Source organism: Manis javanica, chromosome 1, assembly GCF_040802235.1.
Source record: "Manis javanica isolate MJ-LG chromosome 1, MJ_LKY, whole genome shotgun sequence".
Classification (NCBI taxonomy): domain Eukaryota; kingdom Metazoa; phylum Chordata; class Mammalia; order Pholidota; family Manidae; genus Manis; species Manis javanica.
Genome location: NC_133156.1, coordinates 152,387,357 through 152,414,189, shown reverse-complemented (window position 1 = coordinate 152,414,189; position 26,833 = coordinate 152,387,357). Strand labels below are relative to the sequence as shown.

At 48.7% G+C, this 26,833-nt stretch overlaps 1 protein-coding gene across 1 annotated transcript in view; it reads right to left on the bottom strand.

Annotated features, from left to right (window-relative positions):
• EDAR (ectodysplasin A receptor) overlaps window positions 1-26,833 on the bottom strand; it is a 101,035-nt gene that overhangs the window by 33,434 nt on the left and 40,768 nt on the right. The window lies entirely within an intron of this gene.

The following is a 26,833-nucleotide window of genomic DNA, read 5'->3' as shown; positions in this document are numbered from 1 at the left end:
CCCCACCCCCCCACCCAACTTCCTGCCTTCGCAGCACCTGGAAGGATCTTGCCCGTCTCTGTTTGGAATGGGTCATCTATCAAAGTCACTCAGAGAATGTTTGAGTCTAACCACTTAATTTTAAGCTGAGACAGCTGAAGCCAAGAGAGGCTAGTGACCTCCCATGGTCACACAGCAATTAACGGGCAGAGGGGGCCAGAGGCAGCTGTTCAGATGCGTTCCTCAGCAGCCAAATGAAGGCACTGCTTTGAAGGAATGACACAGAGCAGACATCTGCTTTGGGAAAAGCCTCTCAGACTTCTCATTAACACATCACAGAGAATTCCTTCCCTTGGTGGTGTGTTGACAGGCAGTTAGGGGTTCAGGATATGGAATAGGGTGCAGAGGGGATGCAGCAAGAAGGAAAGGAAAGCAGACTCTGCGAACATGCGTTAACACAGCCCTTAGTTCCCGTCCAAAGGTGCAGATCCACTCAACACACGTATTCTTCAGACCCCATCAGGCAGACCACCTGCTGGCTACAAGCATGGGCCCCAGATGACTGAGAACCAAGATGCCAGAAGTAAGCCCCCATTACCTCATCACTGACCGGTCAGAGGACATGCGTGAGTCAATCATATGTCCTGTGCCCCTCGCCCGTCATTCTGCTCTAAGAACTCCCACTTGTTACCCAGCAGAAAGCCTCCCTGGATGCCAATGCCAACACCTGCTGTCTCTGCACCTGGAGTCAGCAGTGGGCTGGGTGAGCTTGGTAGCAGGAGGAGGTGGAGTTCTTCACTTTTCCCAGATCAAAACGGGAGCCCTGTGTTTCCAATTCAAAGCGAGTTTACCTGGGAGCCTGGCTGAACACAGAAGATGTGGTCATGTTGAGGCAGGCTGGAACAGGGAGCAGAGAGACTCAGGGTCCAAATCAGAGGGTATGGGACAACAGATGCTTGCAAAGTGCAAAGTAACAGGGTTCAATACGACGGGTACAAAATAACAGGATGCTTGCAGACCGGCACATTCCAAAATAAATTCCCCACAGTCTGCCTACCAAGTCTATTTCCTCTTAGGAGGAAACATTTTCTCTTTCCCTTGTCAGGCATGTGCAACCCAGCCCGTTAGACCAAGTACCCACCCCAGCACCTGTGAATATTCACCCCATAGTTAATCAGACACTTTTAAACCCCAAACCATGACACCCGTGCTGCTCGCCTCTTGAGCACACCTGCACTCCCCCCTTGAGTGTGTACTTTCACTTTAATAAACTCCTGTTTGCTCACACCTGACTGTGAATTCTTTCTTGACCAGAGTCAAGAACTATCTCCAGGGTTGAGGGCTTAACTAGCCACAGGGAGACCTCCCTGGATTGGATTTCCCAATGACAATGTGGGCACCTAAATCCCTCAGCTGCCACACTTGGCATCATGGCTGTCTTGCTTTGACACTGGTGGTGAATTTGTGGCAAAACAGCATGCCCTCTTCTAAAGGCTGGGTTGTATAAGGAACCTTCCAGAATCAACCACTGATATAGACCAGAAGTCAGATTGCACCTCAGCAAGCGGCCATGAATGTGCACCCTGCTCCTCTGGCTCCTGGTCACGGAAACCCCAGTTCCCAGGACCACACACAGACTGTTAGGGTAGAAGCCCAGCACACAGGAGAGCTGTACTTTTTTGAGAGAAAAGCGCTGAACGTTGTCTCTATCCCACATTATCCTAAAGGGGAAAAGCAGCCACAAGGTGATCTGTCAGACCTGAGGAAGGTGAGTGGGAGGCAGAGAGGGTGTCTATTCAGGAGGCAGGGACACCGAGAGCAGGGCTGGGGTGTGGGAGAGGCGAACTCCTGGAGCGTCACTCAGCTTCTTGTCCAGGCCTTGCTCAGTGACGTCTAGGGAGCAGCACCCAGTCCCTCTGTGTCCTCCTAGCTGTCCCAATGCGCCTCCCCTGGAAGGAGGCTGGATGGCCTCCGGGCAAAGCCTTGGCAGTCCGGCTGGCTTGCCGTTACAAGGAACAGGAGCCCAGTGGGACATGGGTTCTGCGCAGTACTGCATGGGGGTCCTGCGAGAGGGAACCACGAGTGGCTCCGGGCCATGCTGTCAGGGTGGCTTCTGTGTGCACAGGAGCCAGGTGTGCAGGAATGGCCAGCACATCTCCACCAAGGATTTCTGGCAGGGAGGGAAGTGGTCGTGGGGTGACTAAGGACTGAGGGAGGGGCATGGGAACACTGCCTTTTATATGGTTCCTACCAGCACACACAGATGAGCTTCGTGATCAGAGAAAAGGCAGTGAGGACATTCCAGTTGGGAAGAAGCTTGTCTCTGCTCTGTGACCAGCTAGGAAAGGACTTTTCTGGGGTGATCCCAGGAGAGGAGAGCCACTTAGGGACTCTGGGGGATGTGGGTGGGACCCTCGGGCCACCTGGATCTATCCCCTGTTGGAGTGCTTACCCTGGAGTTATTTCTCGCCTGGCAAATAAATCAGGTGGCCTTTGGGGAAGGGTTAGGATCCCACCTCTTGCAGACACAGAGCTGCCTTTCCCACCTTCTAGCACACTGTCTTGCAACTCAGAGCCATGCCTGAATAGCACTGAATGGATGGACTAAGGCAAGAATAAAGCACCTGGAACCCTAGCAGTGGCCTCAGGGTGTTCTCCTTCTAGCAATGGGGCAAGCTGGGGTAGGTGGGAGCCAGCAGGCTGGCCTGCATGCAGCTCCAGGGCGGGGAGGGTATGGTGCAAGGGAGTGTAGGAAGCAGTCAGTGCCTGAGCCTGGCAGTCCTGCCTTTGCTTAGGGATGGCAGGTAGCAGAGGTTCCCAAAGTCTGCAGTGGGGTGGAGGGTCCCCCGGAGGAGGGCTGCAGCCGTGCAGGCCTTCCAAAAATGAAGCGAAGGGTTTCTCTGATTTGACTGGCTTCTAATTATAGAAGAGCCTGGAAGGTCTTCCCTGCAAGCACCAAGGTCTGGGCTGCCCACTTTGTGTCAGTCAGGAGCATTCACTGAAAGGCTCATTAAAGACATTCCCAGGTGAGCCCACGAGAACAAATGAATATATAAGGTAGAACAGAAGTCTGTGGGTTCGGTGCATTTCTATGATCGCCAGTTCTCCCAGAAGGTGGCTGGGGCAGGGGAGAAAGTCACAGCAGCTGGGGCTGGACCCCATGACCAGGTCTGATTGGCTGCCGTATGGCACCCTCCTGCACCCGAGAGCCTGTGAGCTAGTGGGGTCCGTGCTGCTCCCAGTCATGACTTCCCAGTTATTTTTACTTTGGGGACCCCCAGCCCCTGTACAAGACAGTGCCCATGCCCTCCAGCCATCAGGGGCATGGGTAGGAGGCCAAGCCCTCCAGCAATGACAGTGACGGGGACCCCTCTCCCCATCAGTGGCAGACGAGGCTGCTTCACTTGTGGGCTTGACCGGCTGATGCATGGCCAAGTTCAGGGTCGGTGGCAGTCTGCAGGTGAACCCGGCGCTGGCCTGGTACTCCCACTTCCCTGCCTCGGGTGGCCTGGTGCGTCCAGGTGCTTCCTGACCCTGCCTGGTCCAACCAGGCCAGCAGGCAGTGCCTGCCATTGATCTTTACAGGAAGGCTCTGCACCCTGCCCCTGCTCTACTGCTTCTCCTTCCACTGACTCTGCTTTGGCCTTTTGACCAGTCCTTCAGTGCTGTTTCTCCCTGAAATAACCACACAACAATAAAAGTTGCAGCTTACAACAGAAGTGCGTGGACCCCACCCGCCCACCTGCCCTCACTGCTCCTCTGCAAGCTCCAGTCCGAAAGTCAGTGGGGAGGACAGGCGGGAACTGTGGCCCATTTGGAGATATATGCTGCTGTGATCATAGCACATGGGTTCTGGGCTGCCCTATGGCCGTAGCCTGTAGTTCCCAGCCTGCCATTAACCAAATGGTAAAAATGTGTAGCAATTAAAAGCAAGGGATGAATCACATCCTGGGCAAACCTTGCCTACAAATGGGCAGAAGAGATTCTCAAGATGGCAGTGTGAGAAGGGTGGCAGAAATCTCCACCAAAACCATATATATTTTGAAAATACAGCAAATACAACTATTCCTAAAAGTGAGACCAGAAGATACAATATAACAGCCAGTCTAAATCTACATCTGCAAGAACTCAGCATCTCATGAAAAGGGGAAGATACAAAGCCGTGACCCAGCAGGACCCAAGCACTCCCCCCACTCCAGCCCACCGGCGGGAGGAAAAGAATCAGAGTGGGGAGGGAGTGGAAGCACAGGACTGCTAAATAACCAGCCCTAGGAATCTGCACCGGGAGCACAGACACACATTGCATGGTGTGCTGGATATTAGAGGAATAGAAAAGCAAAATCCGAAACTTAAGACTGTGAACAGGTTCCCACAGCTGGTTGTCCTGGGACAAAAGAAAAGCGGGTGCTTTAAAAGTCTTAAAGGGACAAGGGTTTAACAGGTGGACAAAATCATCCTGGCACACTCAGCCCAGTAGGCTGAGAACTATAAGGAACTTCAGGCACCCTAAGACCCTGGGTGGCAATGCAGCACCAAAGCAGCCTGCCGTTCATTCCTCCCCAGCCGGCACTGCAAGCAAACCAGCTGATCTGCCATTGCTGCGGAGCAACTGGGGAGTAGCCCCGCCCACAGCAACCACACAGAGGCTTCTCCAAGCAGGCGGCTAACTGGGCCAGACCCAGAGGTTGCTCCCTGCCCACAGTCAACCGCCACAGACAGTGGACACTGGCACAGTCTGGAAGGCACAAAGGAGCTTTATTCATACAGCAAACACATGCAGCTCGCCTGCAACCCCCACCAGTGCCCTTGGCCATCCAAAGGGCAGCCCCACACACAGGATCTCAGGGGGTTAACCCAGAGGCTACCCCCTGCACGAGGCTGACTGGCAGGGGCAGAGGAAACTGACACGGAGTCTGAGAAGCCTGTAGGGGCTCTGTTCTCACAGTGAACATGCACTTATTACCTGCACCCACTGCTAGTGCCCTAGGCCATTCCAAGGGCCACACCACCCACGGCAGCTCAGGAGATTAACCCAGAGGCTGCTCCTTGTCTGCAGTTGACTGGCATGGGTAGTGGAGACAGGCAAGGTGACCAGCAAGCATAAAGGGACTTTCTTCTCCAGGCTGACACATGTGCCACTCTCCAGCAATCACTTCCATCACCATGAAAAGGCAGAAGAACCTTGTTCTGTCCAAAATCCATCAAACACCAGAGAGAGGGCCTGGTGAGACCGAAATCACTAATCTTCCTGAAAAAGAATTAAAAATAAAAGTGATAAGCATGCTGATGGAGCTACAGAGTAATATTCAATAGCTAAGGGATGAATTCTGGAGGGAGACAACAGAAATAAACAAACAATGAAAGGACTTACGAGCAGACTGGATGAGGTGCAAGACTGTTAATGGAATAGAAATCAGAGAACAGGCATACAGAGAAGCTGAGGCAGAGAGAGATAAAAGGACATCTAGGAATGAAAGAATATTAAGAGAACTGTGTGACCAATCCAAACCAAACAATATTTGCATTATAGGGGTACCATAATAAGGAGAGAAAAGGGAAAGAAAGTGTCTTTGAAGAAATAATTGATGAAAACTTCCCCAAGCTGGGGAAGGAAATACTCTCTCAGACCACGGAAGTCCACAGATCTCCAACACAAGGGACCCAAGGAGAACAACACCAAGACATATAATAATTAAAGTGGTAAAGATCAAAGACAAGGACAGAGTATTAAAAGCAGCCAGAGAGAGAAAAAAGATCACCTACAAAGGAAAACCCATTAGGCTATCATCAGACTTCTCAGCAGAAACCCTACAGGCCAGAAGGGAGTGCCATGCTATATTCAATGCAATGAAACAGAAGGGCCTCAAACCAAAAATACTGTATCTAGCAAGATTATCATTTAAATTTGAAGGGGGGATTAAATAATTCCCAGATAAGCAAAAGCTGAGGGAATTTACCTTCAACAAACCATTTCTACAGGGTATTTTAAAGGGACTTCTCGAGATGGAAGTGCTCCTAAGGGTAAATAGATGTCACCAGAGAAAATAAAACCACAGATGAGAAAGTAGACAAGCCAAATACTACCAAATGCAAAATAAAATCAGCTATCCACAAAATCAGTCAAGGGAAACACAAAAGAGTACAGAATAAAACAACTAACATATAAAGAGTGGAGGAGGAAGAAAAAGGCAGAGAAATAAAGAATTATCATACTGTGTTTATGATAGCATAATAAGTGAGTTCAGTGAGACAGTTAGATATTAAAGAAGCTGCCCTTGAACTTTGATAACTATGAGTCCGAAGCCTGCAATGGCAATAAGTACATATGTATCGATAATCACTCCAAATGTAAATGGACTGAATGCACCAATCAAAAGACACGGAGTAACAGAATGGATAAAAAAGCAAGACCCATCTATATGCTGCCTACGAGAGACTCATTTCAAACCTTAAGACATAAACAGACTAAAAGTGAAGGTATGGAAAAAGATATTTCATGCAAACAATAGGGAGAAAAAAGCAGATGTCACAGTACTTGTATTAGACAAAATAGACTTCAAAACAAAGAAAGTAACAAGAGATAAAGAAGGACATTACATAATAATAAAGGGGTAGTCCAACAAGAGGATGTAACCATTATAAATATATATGTACCCAATACAGGAGCACCTACATATGTGAAACAAATACTAACAGAATTAAAGGAGGAAATAGAATGCATTGTATTCATTTTAGGAGACTTCAGCACACTACTCACTCCAAAGGACAGATCACCTAGACAGAAAATAAGTAAGGACACAGAGGCGCTGAACAACACACTAGAACAGATGGACCTAACAGACATCTACAGAACTCTACACCCAGAAGCACCAGGATACACATTCTTCTCAAGTGCACATGGAACATTTTACAGAATAGACCACATACTAGGCCACAAAAGAGCCTCAGTGAATTCAAAAAGATCAAAATTCTACCAACCAACTTCTCAGACCATAAAGGTATAAAACTATGAATAAACTGTACAAAGAAAAGAAAAAGGCCCACAAACACATGGAGGCTTAACAACATGCCCTTAAATAATCAATGGATCAATGACCAAATTAAAGCAGAGATCAAGCAACATATGGAGACAAATAAAAACAACAGCACAAAGCCCCAACTTCTGTGGGACTAAGCGAAGGCTAAGAGGAAAGTATATAGCAATCCAGGCATATTTAAAGAAGGAAGAACAATCCCAAATAAATAGTCTAAAAATCACAATTATTGAAACTGGAAAAAGAAGAACAAATGAGGTCCAAAGTCAGCAGAAGGAGGGACATAATAAAGATCAGAGAAGAAATTAATAAAATTGAGAATAAAATAGAAAAAGATCAATGAAACCAAGAGCTGGTTCTTTGAGAAAATAAACAAATAGATAAGCCCCTAGCCAGACTTATTAAGAGAAAAAGATAATCTACACACATCAACAGAACCAGAAATGAGAAAGGAAAAATCATGACACATATCACAGAAATACAAAGAGTTATTAGACAATACTATGAAAATTTATATGCTAACAAACTGGATAACCTAGAAGAAATGAACAGCTTTGTAGAAAAATACAACCTCCCAAGACTGACCAAGGAAGAAACAGAAAATCTAAACAGACCAATCACTAGCAACAAAATTGAATTGGTAATAAAAAAACTAACCAAGAACAAAAGCCCCGGTCCAGATGAATTCACCGCTGAATTTTATCAGATTTAGAGAAGACATAATACCCACTCCCCTTAAAGTTTTCCAAAAAATAGAAGAGGAGAGAATACTCCCAAACTCATTCTATGAAGCCAGCATCACTCTAATACCAAAAACAGGCAAAGACACCACAAAGAAAACTACAGGCCAATATCCCTGATAAACAAAGATGCAAAAGTACTCAATAAAATATTAGCAAACTGAATTCAAAAATACATCAAGAGGATCCTACACCATGATCAAGTGGGATTCATCTCAGGGATGCAAGGATGGTACAACATTCAAAAATCCATCAACATCATCCACCACATCAACAAAAAGGACAGAAACCACATGATCATCTCCATAGATGCTGAAAAAGTGTTTGTCAAAATTCAACATCCATTCATGATAGAAACTGAAAGCTTTTCCCCTAAGATCAGTAACAAGACAAGGATGCCCACTATCTGGCTTCTATTCAACATAGTACTGGAGGTCCTAGGCATGGCAATCAGACAACACAAAGAAATACAAGGCATTCAGATTGGTAAGGAAGAAGCCAAACTGTCACTGTTTGCAGAGGACATATTGTACATAACAAACCCTAAAGAATCCACTCCAAAACTACTAGAACTAATATCTGAATTCAGCAAAGTTGCAGGATACAATATAAATACACAGAAATCTGTTGCATTCCTATATACTAATGATTAATAAGCAGAAAGAGAAATCAGGAAAACAATTCCATTCACAATTGCATCAAAAAGAATAAAATACCTAGGAAAAACCCTAACCAAGGAAGTGAAAGTCCTACACCCTGAAAACTACAAGACACTCTTAAGGGAAATTAAAGAGGACACTAATAAATGGAAATTAATCCCATGCTCTTGGGTAGGAAGAAGTAATATTGTCAAAATGGCCATCCTGCCTAAAGCAATCTACACATTCAATGCTATCCCTATCAAAATACCAACAGCATTCTTCAACGAACTAGAACAAATAGTTCTAAAATTCATATGGAACCACAAAAGACCCCGAATAGCCAAAGAAATCCTGAGAAGGAAGAATAAAGCAGGGGTCATCTCACTTCCCAACTTTAAGCTTTACTCCAAAGCCACAGTAATCAAGATAATTTGGTACTGGCACAAGAACAGATCCACAGACCAGTGGAACAGAATGGAGACTCCAGATATAAACCCAAGCATATATGGTCAGTTAATGTACAATAGAGGAGCCATGGACATACAATGAGGAAAGGACAGCCTCTTCAACAGCTGGTGTTGGCAAAACTGGACAGCTATATGTAAAAGAATAAAACTGGATTATTGTGTAACCCCATACACAAAAGTAAACTCAAAATGGATCAAAGACCTGAATGTAAGTCATGAAACCATAAAACTCTTAGAAGAAAATATAGGCAAAAATCTCTTGGACATAAACACAAGCAACTTCTTCATGAACATATCTCCCCGGGAAAGGGAAGCAAAAGCAAAAATGAACAAGTGGGACTATATTAAGCTGAAAGCTTCTGTACAGCAAAGAACAAAAAGACATCCTACACTATAGGAGAATATATTCATAAATGACATATCCTATAAGGGGCTGACATACAAAATATATGAAGAGCTCATGTACCTCAACAAAGAAAAAGCAAATAAGCCAATTAAAAAATGGGCAGAGGATCTGAACAGACCTAAATTCAGATAGCCAACAGGCACATGAAAAGATGCTCCACATCGCTAATCATCAGAGAAATGCAAATTAAAACCACAATGAGATAACACCTCACACCAGTTAGGATAGCCAACATCCAAAAGACAAACAACAACAAATGTTGGTGAGGATGTGGAGAAAGGGGAACCCTCCTACACTGCTGGTGGGAATGTAAGCTAGTTCAACCATTGTGTAAAGCAGTATGGAGGTTCCTCAGAAAGCTTTAAATAGAAATACCATTTGACCCAGGAATTCCACTTGTAGGAATTTACCCTAAGAATGCAGGAGCCCAGTCTCAAAGACATATGCACCCCTATGTTTATCACAGCTCTGTTTACAATAGCCAAGAAATGAAAGCAGCCTAATTGTCCAACAGTAGATGAATGGATAAAGAAGATGTGGTACATATACACAATGGAATATTACTCAGCCATTAGAAGAAAACAAATCCTACCATTTGCAACAACATGGATGGAGCTAGAGGGTATTATGCTCAGTGAAATAAGCCAGGTGGAGAAAGACAAGTATCACATGATTTCACTCATCTGTCAAGTATAAGGACGAAGCAAAAACTGAAGGAACAAAACAGCAGAAGACTCACAGAACCCAAGAATGGACTAACAGTTACCAAAGGGAAAGGGACTGCGGAGGATGGGTGGGAAGGGAGGTTATATGGGGGGAAAGGGGGCATTATGATTTGCACACATAATTTAGGTGATGGGGCACATGGGGAAGGAAGTACAACATAGATAAGACAAGTACTGATTCTATAGTATCTTACTTCGCTTATGGGCAGTAACTGTAATGGGGTATGTGGTGGGGATGTGATAATGGTGGGAGTCTAGTAACCATACTATTGCTCATGTAATTGTACATTAATGATACAAAAAAAAAATTGGTTTGAGTACAACCCCCCCCAAGAAAAATGGGCAGAAGAAGGGCAGGTAAAGTTAGCTTGGATAGAGGTGGGAAAGACATTTCTTGGGATGGGGGTGTAGGTGGCCCGAAGGGACAGAGGTGACGCCATGGGTGGTACTAGAGGACCAAGGTTGCAGTGGGCCTTGTGGAAGTCTGTGTGACAGACAGTGGCAGGACCAGCCTTTCCTTTGTTGACATAGGGAGGCCCCTAAGAGGGAGTGTGCAGTGGGAGCAGCCCAGCACACACACAGACACAGACAGACACCCCCCACACACACCACAGTTGAGGTCAACTTGCACTGAGCAACATTTATCCTTACTGCCTGCAAAGGGCTGTGAGCTATTTTGTCCTGTTGTTTTTACTACATTTAAAGAGTGTTGAGAGTTAGAGCCCATGAAAATGATTTCATGACCCACTGCCAGGACAGGCTGATCATCCAAAAGTCACAGCTTTGAGAAGGCAAGGAGGGATGGAGCCTGCTAGCAGGTGATGGTGTCTGGCTGCCGGAGGAGCCAGCGGGGCCCAGAGGGCCGGGACTGGGAAGACCAGGGGCTCAGGGCCTGGAACAGAGAGGTCCAGGCGGCAGAGTGTCCCGTGACACTGACCCAGGTCTCCACTGGGCTGCTGGGTGCCTGGGAGGCTCCTACTGGGCAGGAAGCAGGGGCAGGTGGGAGTGCCTGATGTGGACATACTGATAGGCCTCGAGGGCCTTCAGGAGGAAGCAGCCTGGGGCGGCTGTGCTTAGCTTATCAGAAAGGTCAGAGCTGGGGGAGACACGCGGGAACAGTGTCAGGCACTATGGGCTCCAGTGGGCCCGCCCTTCCTGCCTCACCAGACCACGACCTGTGACCTGTGCCTGCGGGGCCATGGTCTAGGCCTGGAGAGGCACAGAGAGCTCCCTGTCCCCACACGCCTGCAGGCTGGGTGCTGTGCTGGCGGGGCCTGACCGGAACTCAGGAGGTGGCTGGAGTGTGCATGGGGGAAGCACACCCTCCTGGCCTGAGGGGGAACCAGGGGCCAAAGGTACCACAATAGGTCAGATGACAGCGGACACTTGCAACATTTCTGTGCACTGTAAATCACTTCAGGATGGAAGGTGAGGCAAGGACATCACACCCCTCCATGTGGTGAGCGCCTCAGCACAGTTAACCAGGAGCTGAAGGGAAGTCCTGTTTACTTGAAAATGAATTGCTCTCAGCCCGTCTTCTAGAGGCCAAAAACGAGGTAGTGTTTTACATCAAGTGAAGCAGGCCCATATGAACAGAGGCCAAGGGGTCACCAACCTGCTGCCCCCACCCGAGAGGCCACTCCTCTCCTCAGCCCCAGCTGTGGGTGGCGTTGGCATGCAGTCAGCTAAGAACCCTTGCCCTCCTAACTGACATGCTCTGGGGGCCCTCATCCGGGCCCTTCAGCCTGTGTCAGCTCCTCTAGTCCTCACCACTGTGGTAAGACTGCTGTAACTCTGCTCGTGTAGAAGCCAAGGCACAGAGAGGCTGTGTGACCTGCCCACGGCTGGGCTGCACAGCAGGGAGGCAGTGCCAGGATATGACACCGTTTGGACCCCCAGAACCTAGCCCACTGCTCACCACTGGCCCCCATATGGAAGTAAGAGGTCTGCAGACTGTGGGGTCCCTCGGGGGCTGGTCTCTGGTAGCAAGCACTCTCCTGCAACAGGATAGCGCAGCCTCCTTTCCAACTAAGTGAGCCCTCTGAGGAGGCAGGGAGACCCCACGTGTGACAGGGCGTGGCCGGCTCAGAAACACTGTAAAGGTGAGGCGGCAGTGTCCCCAGCAGACAACAGTGGCCTCCGGGTGGCGATAGCTCAGAGCAGGGCATGTCTTCTTGGCTCAGTCACAGCAGGCAGCTGGGGTCACTGCCATCTTAGGACAGCAGTGTTCTCTGTTTTAAGAGCTCTGACAGTTTCTGCTGCACCTTCTCTTACACTGATTCCTAGGAGGTTCAGGCAGGTGGTAGGGCTCCATGTTCCCAGAGGAAGCCCAGGCAGGGTGCAGGGCTTGTTCATGGTCAGGACCTGGCAGCCACAGGCAAATCTGCATTGGCAGAACCCAGGGGGCCCGCCTCTGACCACAGCCTGCAGTGGTCTGCCCAGGAGGTTACCTGGAGTCTTGCTGAGGGCTTTTCCAGGAGCTCGGTGATGTCGCTAACCCACTGTAAGATAGCACCATTAATGGGGGATCTTGCATGTCTGTGTGAGAATTGTTAGCTAGCCTCCTTTGGGGTCTGGGTGATCCTAGCGGGTGAGGCATGGAAAGCCTTTGAAAGCCCCAAGCCTCCAAGGGTGCAGGAGAGGCGGGGTGTGCCCCTCAGGCTGCTGCCGGCACAGCCCTCTGCCTGGGACTGTGAGCTTCAGACCCCAGGAGGCGGACAGTGGGAGAGAGGTCCACTGGCTTGCTTTCACACCAGCCACACAGACTACACCTTTCCGAGGTCTGAACTTTGCCTGGATATCACACGAGCCTGAAACATGGTAATGCCCACCCAGCTTGCTGCCCCCATGGGGCCCCCAAACCAGCAGTACCATCACTAGCAGCTTCTAGAAATGACGCACCTCGGGCCCCTCGCAGACCTGCTGCATTTCATCCAATGCCCAGTGGTGGTGAGCTCAGCACCTCCCACCGACCTCACCCTCCTGCCCTGCTTGACTGCCTCTTGCAGACCCAGGCAAGGATTTCTTCCTGGGTTTCTCCCTCCTTACCGGTTCCCTTCGAAGGGATAAATGCCCCATCAGCATCACCAGACCCAGCACTGTGCATTGGTCACAATTTCCACACTTTGCTTTTGTTTGTGGGCTCAGGCCTCATTTACTCACCAGACACAGCTGCTACTGTGCAGTGGGGACAGGGACGGGCAGACAGGGCCCTGCCCCTGGATCTTCATCTGTGCAGGAGAAGACACTGACCACAAATACAACCACAAAAAACTGTAGGTTGCCTGCATTTCTAAGGCCCATGTGCTCATATCCAGCTTCTGGCTGGGGTTCAAGACAGGCTGCCCCAAAATATGCCACCTTAGCATATTGATTATTCTGAATTTAAAGTTCTTAAACAGCCAATGTAAAAAGGATGTGCTGACCCTCCTTTGTCTCCAGAAAGCAGGACATGAATCTCTCAGGGGCTAGGTGCCCTCTATATACCCTGAGGTAGGAGACACTCCTCCTTATCATCAGAGAGAATTCAGCACCCAGAAGGTGGCAAAACAGACCCCCTAATTCCTCGTGGATTCGTTACCCCAAAGCCCAACTACCTTGTCCTGTCAATTCCCCTAGATTTATTGTGTCTTTGTCTACAAGGTATAAAAGCTGCCTGCTCTGGTCACTTCCTTGAGTCTCATATTTTTATGAGCTCCTGTACCCACAAAGTTGAATTTGCTTTTCTCCTGTTAATCTGTCTTAAGTCAGTTTAACTATTAGAGCAGCCAGAGAACCAGGAAGAGGAGCGGGGGATGTTTCCCCCATCACCTGCCTCTGGAACGACCTTCACCCTCAGGGGGTGGCTCTGCCTCAGGGACATTGTCATTGGAGCTGACCCAGGGGGCCATGGTGGGGAGGGAAGCACGCTGAGCAGGAGGTGTCTCTGAGGCCCTTCCATGGGGGGAGGCTGCCCTGCCCAGAAGGCTTCTCTCTGCGAAGGCGCTTTAAGCCATAGAGCCACTCCTGGGCTCTGCCTGCCCAGGTCTGTGGGAAGCGGGCAGTGCCGCTTGGGGAAGCCTCTGCAGGGAATAGGCCCTCACAGCTGCCTTCCTAAGTGTGGGGCTCAGGCGTCCCTCTGTTTCTGGCCCCTCTCAGCCAAGGGGGCTCTGAAGGTGGTACAGCCCTTCATCCTCACCTGACTGTAGCACCTGAGGACAGAGAGCCTGCTGGCACCCTGGGAGCACGGCCCCCATGGGGCCCCGTCACAGGGTGGGCAACAGGAGCCAGCACCCCGGTCCCCAGCAGATGCCCTCTGTGGAGAGAGGAGGTACGGGCAACTGCCTGTGTCTGGTGAGGTGCCTGTGCAGAGCTCCCTGCCTCTGCCCACCACACTCTGCCCTTCTGCAGGAGGATGCTGGCAGGGGGTAGGGTGTGAATGCTGGTAGCCTCCACCCTAGATGCCCCAGAAGGCCTCTACTTCCCCAGCAGATGGACCTTCATTCACCCTCCCTGTGAGCTCATTATCAGAGCACTGAAAACACTTGCATTTGATGTGATCTCTGGCTCCCAGGAATCCGGCTGTTCTCATGGGGTAGTGCTAATTAACATTGGACTGTAAGAGGCAGCTCACTCCACTTCACTTCTGCTTTAGTCAGATCTGTCCCTGGAGAGCTAGACTGGGCCTGGAGGGCACCCTGGAAGCAGGAGCCTCTTGCAGCCCAGGCTTGAGACCTCACCACCACAGTCTGTGGGAAGGGCCCACACTTCACTTGCTGTCTTGTATTCTTAGTGGTTTTTAAATGAGGAGCCCCTCATTTCCGCTTTGCAGGGTCCCAAAAAGTAAATAGCCCATCCTGATCTCAGCCGCTCTGGCTGGGCAGCCCTGCTGGAGAAAGGGACCTTGAAGGGCAGCATGGCCAGGATCAGGGAGAGCACAAGACAGCAAGCAGAGGTCCCTGTTCTTGTCAAACCGACAGGAGCCTTCCTGCCCTGCAAAACACATGCAGAATCCCAGAGGGGCAGAGAACAAAGGCTGAGGGAGAAACACCCCATAGCAAAGTGGACAGGGTGTCTCAGAGCCTCGGATAATGGACAACATAACACGACATGAAGGGCCTGAAGGACACATCTCTGTCCTGTGTCACTGCAGTGAAAAACCCACTCAGAGCTCCTGGGTGAAGGTTTCAGGGCCATGATGGGCAAACTGGCCTCCACCAACATCTAGGAACACAGGCAGTGTCCATACACTCTCTCAAGGATGTATTTTTGATTGGAAGTGTTTAACATGCACATTGTGTATGTATATACATATATGTGTGGGTATGCCTCTGTGTGTATGTGTGTATATAGTTTCTTTTAAAGGTCCAAGACCTTTTCTTGCCTGTTGGAGGCATTTTCCTCAGGTGCCACCTGACTGTACCTGGGGAAAATTCTAGGGCCCCAGCCTCTTCTATCAGCCTGTGGTGCTGTAAACTGAGCAAAAGGCAGCTGGGGGCTTTCACCCTAAGATGCTTACTTGATTCCTATTGTATTCTAACAGGGTTAACGCAATACAGGGCTGATGGATTTTCAAAGGAAAGGAATAAATACAGTGACTTTGCAGTCTCAGGGGCGGTGGGGTGATGATCAGGGAGCATGGGAGGAAACGGGGGCGGGGCTGCAGTGCCCGCATGGAGCCTCTGAGAGGCAGGCACCCACCCTGCTGCACAGAGGCCAAGACAGAGCCCACAGGGGCTGAACCCTTGCCAGGGTTTGCCTAAAAGATGCCAACAATCTGGTGATTTGAGTTGAAAGTTTAAAATGAGAAACCCAAGTTTCATTTGTTAATTTTAATTGAAGTAATGCTCAGAAAATAGATATTCCTGCACACATAGAGTAAGTATCATGCATGGAACATTTAATTATTTTTGATTACTAGCTTTTATTCTGCAGGGTCACCACTAACACTGACATGCAGCCCAAACCATTTTGAATACTCTATGGATCATTAGCTCTTTGACAGCAGAGTCCAGAGAGGGACACAAGAGCAAGAAAAACCAGTATTTCCAACATCTCTGTTCACATCTCATCTTCCTATTTGACTCAACTCTTCCTGTTAGCTTATTTTCCTACATATAAACCAGTGATGGTGGTAGTTATTTCTGAATTGCTGGAGACAGCCATGGCCTACAGCCATTTCCTACACACCCAAACTGTGTTTGTCAGGTAGCTTTGGGCTTCCCAGAGTACGAATCACATTGTGAAGCAGGTGCTCACGCATTTGTGCAGCCAGACCTGGGGCTGGAGCCTGAGAAGGAGGGAAGCTCCGTCTGCATTTGGACGGAATGTGGCATTCAGATGCTACTAACATCTGGATGGCTTGCTCATGAACATAGTGTGACCAGCAAATACCCACCCAGGAAGTTCAGAGGGAGAGCAATTACCCCTCGCCCATGTCCAAATCTCCTGCTGCAAAGACAGGTGCTCACCATTTCATTTCTATTTCATTCAATGCCTCAGAGCTGCAAGGACCTGTGGAAGTGATGAGCTAGGTGAAGCTTTAAAGCAAGTCCCTATTTTATTGCCTTATCAAAATTGAAGGAAACCCTTTTCAGGGTGAAATCAGTTAGGTTACTGAAACCTTATGCTTTGCTTTAAGCGAGATATAAAAGCAGCCACTCTCCAGCCCTGCAGTATGCATGCCATCCACCCATCCATCTGTCCGTCCATCCTTCCAGGCATCCAGCCATGCATGATGTCACTGAACACCTAGTCCAGACCAGGCTGAGCAGCAGTAAATGGACAGTCCCTGACTGGGTAGAGCCTTGCACTTTGATGGGGACTACAGCAGAGGCAGGTCTAGCACACAGGTGTGAGATGTGTGTGGGGGAACCAACACACTCATGGGGTCAGGGAGGATGTCCCCAGGCCAGAGGAGGGAGCCTGGCCATGAGTTAGCCAGGAGCCACAGTGAAAGGTGGGGGTAGGAAGCAGCAGATGGACCTGGCCCGGGGAGTGCGTGTCCCACCGGAGCAACGGCAGTTGTCCTGGATTTTCCCCAGGTCCTGCTCTTTCCTAAACTGCATACTGGTGAAATCCAGAACTCCTTCTCATTCCTTGCCAAGGGGTTCTGGGCCAGGTTCTCCCTCAGCTGACTGTCCTCTACTTTGCTGTCATCAGCTCAGAGGTGTTTGGAGAGCAGTACCCTCCCTATCAACCTCAAATACTGCTGTTGTGTGCAGAGCCCACCGATCAGTGACTGGCGCCTTAGGACACTCACACCGTCTTCAGGAGGTGAGGCCTGATGCATGAATCACACCAATTTTGCCTAATGGCAGAACCCAAACAAGAAAATAATAAACAATTACTGTAAACACACCACTAGAATCCAAAACCATGTCAACTGAATAAAAGGCATTAACCCGATGGTGAAGATGCCCAGCAAGCAGAGGAAGTTGAAAGAGATAAACCACTTATTGGCACTGCGATCAATAGATTCTAAATTTGCTGCAAAGCTACAGTGAGCAGTGAAACAAGCAGGGGCTGGAAACCATCACTTTGATGATACACCTGCAGGGCCATTGGAGAGCTCGCGGTCCTCTTTTGAGGCTTGTTCCTGTGGGTAACTGGGGCAGCTCCCACACAGTGGTGGAGGCTGGGGCCTGGGACAGCTGTCTGAAGGGAGAGGTGAGGGGGCCGTGGGAGGCAGATGAGGGGCACCCCCTGCAGTCTGGCCCCATCAGGCATGCACACAGTCCCCTCTGCCCACCGGGACTCCCTCTGAAGTCTCAGCCCCAAGAGCGAAGAGCGAAGAGCGAAGAGGCTCAGCGTAGCCTCCCACTCTGGGCTCTCAGGCAGCCCTGGGCCTCAGACGGAGGCCAGAGACAAGGTGGTCAGCTCTTCCGGAAGCCTAAGAGCACTCTCACCCACGTAAGTGGGACTGACATGCAGGCGGGGGGAGGCTGCAGTGTGGACTCTGGCCAGCACACTGTGGCTACACACATGGCCAGGCACACCTGAGCGGGAAATCATTCAAAATGTTCCGAGTCTGCACGTGCCTAAGAATCCATGGTTTATTGTTCTAGATAACGGCACATATTTTTATGTTCTTATTGCTAAGAGTATGCCTTTAAAAAACAACCAGCTTTGTTGAGGTATCATTAGCTCACAATAAAATCCACACATTTCCAACATACAGGCTGATGACTCTGACCATGTACAGACCATGTAACATCTGTGCAATCAGGACACAGAACATCCTGTTGCTTCAAGGTTTCCTTGCACCCTCTGTGGCCCACCCGCTGGCCCATCTGATCATGTGGGTCTGATTTGCAGGCCTGCTCTCGTGGCTCTGTGTGCCTGGCTGCCCTCCCGGGACGCACGTCTGCATCTGTCTGTGCTCTGCACATTAGTGGCCTCCTCCTCTGTGCCGTTGAACAGTATTTAATGTATTGATATATCATGATGTTCACCCATTCACCCATTCAATATTTTTGCTAAAATTACATTTAAAAAATGGTCTTTGGTTGTTTCCTGGACCTGGGTTGGTCCTGACCTCACATCTGATGCAGAGACCAAAATATCAGGCAGGTTCCAGAAGGGGCTGCGGCTTGGTTTTGTCTAGGTCTGTTCTAGATGCTCCCAGACTCATGGGTACAGCCGCCTTCGCTTCAAGCCACCCAAATGACTGGGAGGCAGCAACCTAGACCCAGCTCCCTGGCTGTTACCGCTGAGATGTGCTCTGAAGGCTCCCGATGGGGCTCCCTCCCACTGGGGGCAGCCACAGAGATGCCACATGAAGTGCTCAGGGTTCACAAATAAAACCTGCAGTTCCCTCCCATACCAGCAGTGAGCTTTGCCAAAAGGGAAGGGCCTGAGGAGAAGAAAAATTGCAGCAATCCCCAGAGCTGACCCCAGGGGGAAGCTTTTCAAAAAGTCACTTCAGAAAGATTGTCAGTGAACTGAATGGAAGTGCAGCCCACTGGCCAACAGAAACAGTCATTCTTGGCACAGCTCTTCTGCCTTAAGAGGCTCTCATACTCACATACACACTGCTGGCTAGAGGGGAGCCAGCACAGAGCGTGGGCGCAGCCTCCCTTCCAAGGAGGCTGTGCTCCTGCACGCATGGCTGGACCAAGTCCCAGCCCAGGACAGACATGTGGGTCCTGGGAGGGGGGCATGGGCAGGATGGTGGGCGTGGGTTTATCTGGTCACAGCCAGCACAACCCTGCTGCAAGGGGAGGCCTCTGCACTGAGCCCTTTCCCGGGTGTCTTCAGGCTTCAGTTTGAGGCAGAGGATCCAGGTGGGTTTTCAAAAGGCCGGAACCACCTCAGCCCACAGAGATGGTTTATGGAGGTTGCCCCCGGGCTTGGGCTTCCCTGGGCGGGGGCCTCATTTACACACTTTTTTGTTTCATCCTCTGTTCACTACAACGTAGGCACTCAGGCTGCCCCCATTTAACTCGCTGACCCAGTGAAGTTCAGAGAGGCTGAGTGACTTGCCTGAAGTCACACAGAGGTGGGAAAGCTGGGCACACACCCAAATCTGCTCCACTTTCTTCTAAGCCTGGGGACCAGAGGGTCCCTGGAGCCATGGAGCAAGGCTGGGATGGCTGGGAGTACGGGGTGAGCCACCATCTCAGTGACAGAGGCCAGGTCAGCACAACGCCTCTAGCTTCTGCAGACCTGTGAGTGCTAGACAATTCTTTAGGAGGCCAGGTGGACCACGAGGAGTGCAGGTGCAGCAGCCCAGAGCAGAGCCAGGTGGTCTGTTGCTGTGCCTGAAGCTTCAACTGGGGCCTTTGGAAATTTCTGGAGACATTTGGTGGTTCCAGCAGATCCCTCTTATCTCCCCTCCTGTTTCAACATCATCCAGAACCACGGCAGCTGAGACTCCTGGGAGGCGCTGGGGGGCAGCTCCGGGCTGTCTTGCAGCCCCGTCCTCAGGCTGCCTGGGTGCTTCTCCTGAGTTGCCCGGACCCCTGGTGTGGATGTACCCAGCAGCATGGGCATGAGACACAAGAGACCCAGTGGGGCAAAGCTATAACTAACTTTAGGACCCTTTTGGAGAGGCCCCTTCCCCCTTGAATTCAAGTCCTGGCATGAAGCACTAACTTATGAATTTGGATCCTTCCTGTCAAACTCAGGGTCCTGTCCAACCGGTTTGAAAGAGGATTCGTTTTTCATGTTCTCTTTCAAGTACAGTAAGGGGACCCTCCAGGAGGGTGGACTGAGCAAAGGCACCTGGCAGGCTCATCAAAAGACCCCCCAGGATGATCCTGCTGATGAACCCAGAAACCGAGGCAACTTTGTATCCCTAAGCACTTGGGGATTGGGGGGGGAGGTTGAAACCTCTTGCTCACGCTTAACTCGTTCGACACATGGTTAAATTGCACGTGGTCATGTTTCCATAGGTGACACAGGCTGCGCTGCGCTCACTGCACATTCCCCTTCCCACCAGGGCCTTTCCTCAGCGAGGAGCTAAGTCGGTGCATGCGGCAGAGCGCCCTGCTCTGAAGCCCGACGGCAGCGGCAGGAGCAACCTGGATGCTGCAGAGCCCTGCAAACAAGACCGCTGCAAGGTGGGGAGCGCGCCCCGGCTCGGTGTTCGCTTCGGCCGCGGGGCTTCTGGCTGACGGCGCCGCCTAGGCGCTGCTTTCCAGGGGCCACCCCGCCGCACCGAGCCTGGTGCTCGGCAACCCCTCAGCTCGCCCGCCCGTGCTGGGTGCATCTCCTGAAGGGGCCTCTGAGGTAGCGTTAGAGGCCCTGGGGGAGCCTAGAATGTGGGAATTCGTTGCGGACTGTGGCAACTCAGGACCGTGCACAAGTGATCATGCCTGGCCACGCAGCAGTGAACGCCATCTGAAGGGAATGCCATTTGTTCGCAGCAATGGCACTTGCTTTGAGAGAATTTAAGCCAACCTGGCCCTGACTGCAAGGATGTCGGCCTTGAAGCTCACACTGTTGCCTTTAGCCTAAAGCCGCTGTTACTCTCACCACGGGTGACGCCACCTCCCGGTCTGGTGAAGGGCTCCTTCAAAAGTCAGCTATTCCTCTGCTGGAAGGGATTCGCGATTCGTGGGCTCTGCAGACCTTAGAGCAGCCGGGCCTGCCGGGTGCTGGGGTCTGAGTGCGGGTCTGGCGCGCTCCTCGAGCCCTGCCAGGTGCTACATGAGCCTGGGAAGCGGTCCTGCTCATGTCACCACTGTGCAGGTGAGACTGTGGCTCTTGCATGTATCAGACCTTCCTCAGGTCACTGGGTCAGAGGAAGTGGCTGAGCTCCACAGCTGATGGCAGAGGCCAAACTCTTAACACCCAGACCAAGGACATGGTCTTGCCCTGGAGGAGCTGACCCTGGGGAAGCCTGCAAGTCTTTTGACAGAAGCCGAGCATTCACGGGGTCCTTACCTTTTTGCAGCTCTGTGGGTGCCCATAGTAGAAAGAAGCGAGGGTTTCCAGGATAACCATGTTATACCAGACTGGCAATTTCAGAAAACTGTACCCTACTTTCTGGTCTGCATTAGTCTGGAGCTTTCTGGCCCTGGAATAGCTGGGACTGTAGCCACAGTGCTACCTGCTTGTAGTGAGACAGCCACACCCTGGGTGCCTAGGGGTCCCAGTGCGGGACAAACAGCTGTGTAGCCATCAGCCAAAATAAGATCGCAGTGAGGCTGAGCCCTCTCACTGTGGCCCTCACTCCCTGAGCCCTCCTGCCCTAGCAGAGCACTGTGTACTCCATGGGCCAGCAGGGGATGCTATACCAATGCATCCAAGCTTATCACATTTAAAGACACCTTTTATTAGGTGTTTCATTAAGCATTTCACTACACAGCAGTTTGAATGCTATTTAGTCCCGTATCAAGAGCCGTAAGATGATGCCAAAGTATTTGAAAATAAAATATTGTTACTAAACTTTAAAAAATACATTTAAAGCTTGTAAACCTGTTAATTAGAAAGAAATAATAATTCTTAAGCAGAGAAAATGTCTTTTAAGGGGAACTAATTAGAAGGCTGGATAGAATAACACAGTTTGGTTTATTTGGACTGCCAGTGTTTTAAATGTCAACCAGCAAAAATGCCAGGAAATGATTAAAAAATAAAAATACAGCTAACAAAAAAAAATATATATATATATATATTGTAAGATGCCATGGATCCCAAATGTATGAACAAAATATGGTATAAACATGCAATGGAGTACTACTCAGCCATAAAAAGGAAGAACATTCTGATACCTGGTGCAATGCGGATGCACTATGAAGACATTGTGCTCACAAATGGACATTTAACATTAGCAGTGTTTTTTTCTGGATTGGAAGAGTTAGGAATTTTTCTGTGCTTTCTTCTTCATACCTTTCTATATTGCTTTTTTTCCCTCAAGCACAGGATAATTGGAATAAAAATAATAAAATAATTATTCTGAAAGAAAAAGCAAAGGCATTGGCATTCACACACACACAGTCATGCACATGTGTGTGTGCACACACATGTGCACACACACACAACTCCTGATAACTTTGCTTTTCAGGTAACAGGAGAACATGGATGCTGACCCTTCCAAACAGCTGTGATTGGCTGAGGCCCGAAGCCCATCAGTTCAGGATGACAGGCCTGGTATATCCAGTCACTCTATTGACCACCACATTCCTGCTGCCATGGCACCTCAGAACCAATCTCAAAACCAGTGCACAACCTATGATTCACTTTAGCATGACAACATTTTTTCTTAACAATTGTGATGAGATCCCTACTCTTGCTCATAAAAAGAAAATCATTTAAGATTTGGGGGCTGATCTGGGGCTTTGGGAAACTGATTGCACCAAGCAGTGGGTCCCCTTGGGTGCATCCCATGACACGTCCACCAATCCTGTGTGCCACATGGAAAATGGATGTCTCAGTTCTTCCCAACCTCCAAAGACTGACTCGTTTAAAATACTGATGTACATGGCTTATGATTTGTCATGAGCTAGGTCTTCATGCTGCCTTAGAAGCAGATGTGACTGGAAAATGACCTCAGAATAGTATGTCCCTTCCAAAGTAAAGGTTCTATGAGCTCATGGAAGCCAATGTCCTCATTTCCTTAGGATTTTTGTTTTGATAAAACAAAGTAAACTTTAATTATTTTCAAAATTTAAAGGGAAGGCTGGTTTATAATAAGTTGGAATTGTGGCATTATTTTTTTCTTTGGTATCATTAATGTACAATTACATGAGCAACACTGTGGTTACTAGATTCCCACCATTATCAAGTCCCCATCATATACACCCCCATTACAGTTACTGTCCATCAGTGTAGTAAGATGCTATAGAATCACTACTTGTCTTCTCTGTGTTATACTGCCTTCCCCATGCCCCCCCCACTACATTATGTGTGCTACTGTAATGTCCCTTCTTCCCCTTCTCCCTCCCTTCCCACCCACCACCCCCAGTCCCTTTCCCTTTGGCAACTGTTAGTCCATTCTTGAGTTCCATGAGTCTGCTGCTGTTCTGTTCCTTCAGTTTTTGCTTCATTCTTATGCTCCACAGATGAGTGAAATCATCTGGTACTTGTTTTTCTCTGCCCAGCTTACTTCACTGAGCATAATACCCTCTAGCTCCATCCATGTTGTTGCAAATGGTAGGATTTGTTTTCTTCTTATGGCTGAATAATATTACATTGTGTATATGTACCACATCTTCTTTATCCATTCATCTACTAATGGACACTTAGGTTGCTTCCATTTCTTGGCTATTATAAATAGTGCTACGATAAACATAGGGGTACATCTGTCTTTTTCAAACTGGGCTGCTGCATTCTTAGGGTAAATTCCTAGGAGTGGAATTCCTGGGTCAAATGGTATTTCTATTTTTAGTTTTTTGAGGAACCTCCATACTGCTTTCCACAATGGTTGAACTAGCTAACATTCCCACCAGCAGTGTAGAAGGGTTCCCCTTTCTCCGCATCCTCACCAGCATTTGTTGTTCCTATTCTTTTCTATGTTGGCCATCTTAGCTGGCATGAGGTCATATCTCATTGTGGTTTTAATTTGCATTTCCCTAATAATTAGCGATGTGGAGCATCTTTTCATGTGCCTGTTGCCATCTGAATTTCTTCTTTGGAGAATTGTCTGTTCATATCCTCTGCCCATTTTTTAATAGAGTTATTTGCTTTTTGGGTGTTGAGGCATATGAGTTCTTTATATATTTTAGATGTTAACCCCTTGTCAGATATGTCATTTACAAATATAGTCTCCCATACTGTAGGATGCCTTTTTGTTCTGTTGATAGTGTCCTTTGCTGTACAGAAGCTTTTTAGCATGATGTAGCCCCATTTGTTCATTTTTTGTTTCCCTTGCCCAAGGAGATGCATTCAGGAAAAAGTTGCCCATGTTTATATTCAAGAAATTTTTGCCTGTTTTCTTCTATGAGTTTTATGGTTTCACGACTTACATTCAGGTCTTTGATCCATTTTGAGTTTACTTTTGTGTATGGGGTTAGACAATAATCCAGTTTCATTCTCTTACATATAGCTGTCCAGTTTTGCCAACACCAGCTGTTGAAGAGGCTTTCATTTCCCCATTGTATGTCCATGGCTCCTTTATCATATATTAATTTACCATATATGCTTGGACTTATATCTGGGCTCTCTAGTCTGTTCCATTGGTCTATGGGTCTGTTCTTGTGCCAGTACCAAATTGTCTTGATTACTGTGGCTTTGTATTCCTTAGGTTTTTAAAGAAACTAGTGTTATCTCGGAGTGAGCAGAACTCATTGCTCTGGAACTGAGACAGGTGCAGTAAACTGGACAAATCAGTGAATCCAATGGTCATAATCATGAGCTCTGCCTAGGCAGCACTTACAGTGTGGTCTCTGGCCACAGGACAGAGCTTCCTAGCTGGGATCTGTATGACCAGGAATAGGGGAATACGCACTCCTACAAGGTGAAGCAGACAAGAGCCCTCCAAGACTCCTCTTACATGGGCTGTGGCCCGAAGAGCAGGGAAGTCCAGCCCGGGCCAGCTTCATCAGGGAAGTATGAATGACCATTTGTTCTTCCCTGTTCCAATGTAATGTGATGGAAAAGCAGGTGTGAGACTTCACACCACATGTCACCAGGGCTCTGATGAGACACACTGTCATTTGCTCTCACCTTTGGTCTATAGGAACTTTGCACAACTCTAAACCCCCATCGTTACCCCCTTCACAGGTCACGGTCCCCAAGAAACTCCCTGACCTGGAGATTGAAGTGCAAGATGCTGTCTGGGAGGGGCTTTGAGATCAGCACTTGTGGGCTTGGGAGGTTGGACTGCAATGCAGTCCCAAGAAAGACCCTGAAGAAGCTGGAATGGCCCTCCTGAGTTGTCCTGGGTTGGAGCAAGGCGGGCAGGTCTCACACCTCCATGTCAGCCAAGAACTTGCTGTGGGCTGCCCCTGGGAGGGGGTGTGACCTTGATTAAGGCCGCCTTCTTCACCCGAGGGCAGTTGCCAGGTTGGGGAGCCCACTGTGAGCCACCTGCCATCCATTACACAGCACCTGGGAGGCTCAGCACATGCTCTACTAGTCCCACTTCTCGTGTGTACTACCTGACCCAGGCTTTCTCAGAATCCTGAAATGAGTCTATGTAGCTTTGGATCTTCCACAGTGGGCTGTTATCATGGCGGAGGCCCCTCTTTCCCATTATCCCAGCTATACTAAATCAGTTACCCTATTTGTGCTGCATACTGAGTCATTTCAACATTCTTTTTCTGCATATGTCCAGGCTAGTGGAGTCTAATTCCAAACCACCCATGGTACTGATACTAGAGAAACTCTTAAATTTAGCACATGATAACAAAGAGCTGAGCTATCAGGTATTTGTTGTCTGGGCAGCACTGTACCCTAGGTCAGACAAAAATTCAACCAGGAAGACCAGGATGTCTTATGGGATTATTGCAGTAATATAATGAGCTTCAGGAGAATTGCAAGAAATTCAATATAAAGTATACTTTCATGGAAGGTTAGTTTTACCAGAATTAAAATACATGCTTGAGATTCTTTGATTCAAATCTTATATATAATCCTATTTATAATCTTATATAGATACTCATATATAGATAGAGGCAATGTGGTTTAGAGGAAGGAATTCTGGACCAGGGTGGGGCCCTGGGTAAGACACTGTATTAAGAGGCTTCAACTTCTTCAACTCTAAAAGGAGCCTATGATACTAGAGCATTTCTAAAGCCTGCTCCATATCTACCAGTCCATGAAGTTCTCTTAGATCTATGATATGTTGTGGAAGTTTGTGGCAGCACTATTACCAGAACAATACCTGCATTATGACTATCTTATTATACCATAGTTATATCACAGTTAATTCACCAAACCTTATCCTCCTAGGGGCTGCTGGGATACCACAGGAATAAAAAGGTAAGACTGACCCTTGAGGCTCTTAGTTTCATAAGAAGGCACACACGGTACACAAATGACCTTGATGGTAGCACCAAGAAAGCTTCCATAAGCAAGCATGACCATGGACTTTCTCTTGTTGTTTTGCCTTTTCATTGGTTTGTTTTTTTTGGAGGGGGAGCAAAAGAGAAAAATTACATTGCTGGTTGGGCACAGTGAGGAAAATTTCAATGGATGAAGTGGCATTGTCTTAAGGACCTGGGAAAGGGCAACGGATTTCAGATGTCGGCTCATGTGGGGAAGGGCTGAGGTGGGGAGGTAATAGGTGGTGCTGGTCTGCTTACTGCTTTGTCGGAATGGTGATTGGATATCGGGAGGGTATTTGGAGATTAGTTTGGTAGGTAGTCCGGAGAATGATTGCAAAGGACCTTGAATATCAAGATTTGGTTTTCATTAAGTAGACAAAATAGGAGATGAGGGTTTTCTGAACACTGGGAGGATATGATAGTACAATATAT